This window comes from Macadamia integrifolia, chromosome 1, assembly GCF_013358625.1.
Source record: "Macadamia integrifolia cultivar HAES 741 chromosome 1, SCU_Mint_v3, whole genome shotgun sequence".
Taxonomy (NCBI): Eukaryota; Viridiplantae; Streptophyta; class Magnoliopsida; order Proteales; family Proteaceae; genus Macadamia; species Macadamia integrifolia.
The window spans coordinates 367907-373028 of record NC_056557.1 but is presented as its reverse complement, the minus strand read 5'-3'; the positions used below and the strand labels follow the sequence as shown (position 1 = coordinate 373028).

The window sequence follows — 5122 nt, the reverse complement described above, 5'->3', positions numbered from 1 at the left end:
AGCATAAGTGCCATAAAAGATGGCAAGATCAGATTCTAAGACGTTTGGATGAGAGTGCCACAAGGGAGGGGGTACTTCAGGATAGGCAAGCAGAGATCCTAGAGAGGGTGTAGGAGAATACAACATGTGAGTTGGTGATGCAGAATAGGTTTGGGAAGCTAGAGGCTAACTTCCAAGCCCTAACTGAGGACTTGGATAAGGACTCCAATAGAATTGCAGCTGATTTTCACCGGGTGAAAAAGGAGGTTACATTGACTAATGATAGGTTTGACTATTATGATCGATGCCTCCACATCAACTCACGGCCTAAAGGTGGGGAGACGTTCAATGTTGATGATGATTAATGGAGTAGTGGATCCTTCTTGTTTATGTGATGACCTTCTTGTCTTGTCATGGAACAATCTTCTATTTTCCTTCTTTTCTAACCTTATCTTCTATTCCCTTATCTCTCTATTTGGTGGTTATGAAACTGTGGTTGTTTGTATATTTTGATACATTCTCTATGGTTTGGACTTGGTGATATCTTTAGGATGATGTTTGTTATCTTTTGGATAGTTTGGTTTGTTTTGATTATCCTTTTATGGTTTGGTGGTGACAATGTCGGTCACTCTTCTTTTTGTTTGTTATCTTCATATATTTGTGATCTATCAGGTGGTAAGTTTTGAAAAATTTTGGTATTCTAATTATAGCACCGTTATGCTGCCAAAATTTTGAATATTATTATTATTTGGTGGCTTATGAAATAGCCAATTAGCCTCTTATTAGTCCAATCAGGTCCTCTCTCTCGTAGATGCATGCACAATCATGCACTTTATCCTTTTTATCTGACTATAGTTACCCAACCCTGGGACCTACTATAAAATTCTATAAGGATCTATCTTGCCTGTTGTGAGTGGGTAGAGCATCATGCTCTGATACCACTATTGTCACACTCCATTCTCACAGAACCAGACCGGTGACCGAGTTAACTCCTGTTAACCTACAACCTGCCAGGATCATCTGATATAATAACCACAACACAGCATACACAAAACTAAAGAGTGTAAAATCTATATTTCAACGGAAGTCTTATATGTATATACCTATAAGTAACCCAATACTCTTGATACCTAAATTGTGTTACTTAATATATTTACATGTGGACCCGTAGGCATGATATATACACGAGAAATACAATTTAAATATCCAAAGTACAAAAGGGGTAACATAACAAATAATCAAAATGAATCTCAAGTCGGGTATCACTATTGCTGTCTTGCAACACAGCTCTCACACGAGCACTCAATACCGTGCCCAATTTTTCAAGGACCCACCAATCCTCAGCTGAAAATTCTACAGTGGGTCTCAGCTCTAGCTCCTCAGTTGAAAAACCTATAAAATCATCTAAAAAAGGTGTGCACATGGGATAAGCTCACTAACCAAGCAAGCATTCGTAATACAAATGAACCTATATGCATATAAATTCCATTTGTATTATCCTAAATCACATAAGCAACATTGCTAAGTCATAGATTATGTGCTACTCACAACCATAGTGTGCATATGCCTTGGGTACTAGTTGCGAACCCCATCCCGTGATAAACCTATAGGGTTGTCAGAGAAGGCTAGCCATGGGTACCCAAAAAAATAAATTGCTATTCTTCAGTGACATTAAAGTAAATTGGGTCTTTCCCTACATTAAAGTAAATGACATTAATGCAAATGTAGTACGATTGGCCCTCTGATTATATCACCAAAATTTCCGACTATCCTAGTGATCAGTCAAGTGTATTTCTAACCGCCAAGCTGACTACGGCATCTAATCTCGCAATGCATCGTGTTCAGTAATTAAAATCATTCATCTCATAATTCATAGCAAGAAATAAGTATTTAATAACTAAAGTTACAACATAACAAATCATAAATGACTTTCATAATGCACAAGACAATGCATGCAAATGACATTCGTGAATGGCTAGTCTACACACAGTAATAAAGTGATGACATAACTAGTCTATAACAATAGTGGAATGATGCAAAAACACTCCAAAAATAAAGTCAATGTCCTCTCCCCACTTACTTAGATATGTACAATGTTCACCCTCGGTACGAGAGAGATCCGACATGCGGACCCGAGGTTCTAGCAAAACCTATCATAAAAAGGTCGAGTTTAGTATATCTTTACTTTAAGATCATAACCAATGAAGTATGATGATTTCAACACATTTAAAATCACTATAGGAGGTTACCCGACAAATTTGGGCCCTATCAAAGCCTGATAGGCTTCACTGGTAGGTCAACCAACAGGGACCTTGCCCACTGGTCATGCCGTCGTTTGGGCCAGGGGCTCTGCCAGGATCTACTAGTCGAAAGCGGTGAGCCAGGTTGCCCACTAGTCCTTACCTTCCATTCAGGCTAGAAACCCAACCAGGACAGGCGGGCTCTAGATTTGTGGGTCCAATCACTTTCCAGGGCACCCACCAGTCATAACCGGGATTCTGCTGTTCACTTCCATTCTGCATCTCACCTTGGAGAAACCACAAGGGATCGATTCAACCACATTTTTCACACATCTAAGGTCACATATTGTGATTCTAACCTAGATCTAGGGTTGATTCAAAGTTTTAATCACAGATCTTACCTCTTTGTTCAATACCACCTTCAAAACTCCAAATCTCTTCTTTAACTCAAGAAATCATCAAATGCACTTCAAATCTTGCGATTTCTTCATCTAAAACCTTCAAAATCAAAATGTAAGTCTTTCATTAAACCTTAGATTCATTTTCTCAAATGGGATTAACAATATCTAAAGGATTTCTACCCGAATCAAAGGGTTTCACTTAGGGTTTCTTAAGGGTTTAAGAAATATAGCCTTCACTCACCTCAAATCGTAGATCTCAAGATGAGGATCACTTTTCCGGTGCCAAAATGGAAAGATCTAACTTTGGCATCACACCATGAGCATTTCTTCCTCTTCTTCTTCCTTTTCCTTCATTCTTTTTCCCTTTTCTTTCTTTCTTTTCTCTCTTCTTTACTCTTCTCACCCACCTTCTAAAGCATTAAATGAGGAAAAAGAAAAGTCATAATGCTATTTATACTTGGGTCAAAATATCTAATGACTAGATTGGTAGGTCACACTGGTGGGTTTGACCCACCTATGATCACCCACCAGTCGGTCGAAACTTAGCCAAATAATTGGGATTTCGATGGGACTCAGCTCCCAACACGTATTTCACTCCCGATATATAATTTAAAATATGTACTTGTCATAAAATACGGCTACATACCTTTATTGTCCATATATGGCCTTGTGATACGTGCAAGTACACAGTTTGGGCACGCAGACTTCACTAGGCACTAGTTCAGACTTTCCCGGCCAACCCAAGTTTAGAGTCACCCTTGCTATCATGTTCCATAGGGTACCCATCTCAACTCATTCGGGTTCAGATCCTACACGACAAAGCTGAACCAACAGGGTAAATAAATTGGGTTTAGAAAGTAGGGTATCACAGAAAGTAGGGTATCACAAAAAGTAGGGGAGAAAAGGAAAGAAAACGATTTAACTGATTTGGGTTTCCAATTTAGTTTGGATTGGGAGAGATAGAGAGATAAAATAGGAAGGAATTTTATCTCTTTCTTTTTTTTTTCTTTTTCTTTCTTTTTCAAACTTGCGTAGCGTCTATTGGACGATTTTTTTTTCTTGGTTGAATGATTTGGACAATCTTCTATTTTATATGGAAATTCCATCCATGCCCTTGACCTTTAAGCAAGTGGAAAGTAGGAGAGAGGAGGAGATCTTTAACAAATCTCCAAAAAGTAGGAGAGATAGTAATGCCCAAGGAGGTGGAGACGGTATCTTCAATGCCCAAGGTGGGTCCCTCCATCTTTGTTGACATCTGAAATGTCTCTAATATCCCTGGGACAACTGCAGAAGGGCTAGGCCTATATCTCAGTTATGTTCTAGTCCATTATTCTTTTTCTGGCCCGAAATGAATAATCACATGTACAGGTGTCAAAACGAATGTGTACTATTAATGCGACACATCCATCTTGCTCAGAATTTCATCATCATTGTAGCTTTAAAAAGAAATGGGACTTCTTTACGTATAAAATTGGAGATATGGCACCCGATAGTCTTTAATGTCTTTTAAATACAAAACCTATAAAAAGAAAGAAAAACCCAAGGTAGCTCCATTCTAAGTATTTAAAAATGAATGCTTTAAAACCTAAGATTTCACACAAATGTGCTCATCAAAATTCCCCCACACTTAGACTTTGCTAGTCCTCAAGCAAAACAAAAAGAATAAAAAGTAAACAACAAAAAACCTAACTCACTTTTGTAGGAATAACGGTTGCACTTAGCATGTACAACAAGCCTTTAAGCTCCTAGGTCACCCCGAGAGGACGAGTTGTGTCTCATGGGTGTTTGTAGTGAATATACACCCAAAATTCAGAAAAAACAAATCCCAACCTTGTCTAAAGGTAAGGGCCATACCGATCCAGTGTAAAGATAATTCTTGTTACACTTGATCTAGGGACCCCCACACTTAAATTTTTATTACCCCATATCAATTCCAAGCACCAGCCTATTTCTTAATTTTTTCTTAATTCGGAACTCACCTTGTCTCTTCCAAAACATCCTTCTCTTAAGGTAAGACCACTTGTGAAGTAATAGGGAACCAAGAACTAAGGCATTGGACTATTTTCCACCAAACATGTTAACAAGGAATTGATGACATTTGCACATACTTTCTTGCTATATGGTTTTCTTCCTCTTTTTCTTTTTTATAATAAACTCTATCCTACTCCACTACTGTTGGCCTAAATGACGTGGTGGAGCAAACACCAGACACTATATAGCTTCACTTTTTTGCATACGCCCACATAGACAGTGATGCCAGAGTTCTTTCAGAAATTTCTTCCCTAAGAGTTTCGATCAAGACACCCCGCCTCCTTAGGCGCAATGCCCTATCTAGTTCCAAAGAAATCAACTTTTACTCTTCTTTTATATCACTTTCCACACTTCATTTAAAATTGAGTATTTATTAACTCATGCCAATTGAAAAAGAACGTCTCAACTCCAAATCAAGAATACAAAGAACCCACAGACTTACATATGGTCCAACACCATAAAACAAGGGTC

The 5122-nt window shown here is 38.3% G+C and overlaps 1 long non-coding RNA gene across 1 annotated transcript; it reads right to left on the bottom strand.

Moving 5' to 3' along the window:
* Positions 1–2079: 2079 nt before the first annotated feature.
* On the bottom strand, positions 2080–2920 carry LOC122077488. The gene is made up of 3 exons (XR_006139805.1): positions 2862–2920; positions 2621–2717; positions 2080–2129 (listed from the first exon to the last, which is right to left on the bottom strand). It is a non-coding gene; the product is annotated as an uncharacterized LOC122077488 (long non-coding RNA).
* Between the last annotated feature and the right edge of the window lie 2202 nt (positions 2921–5122).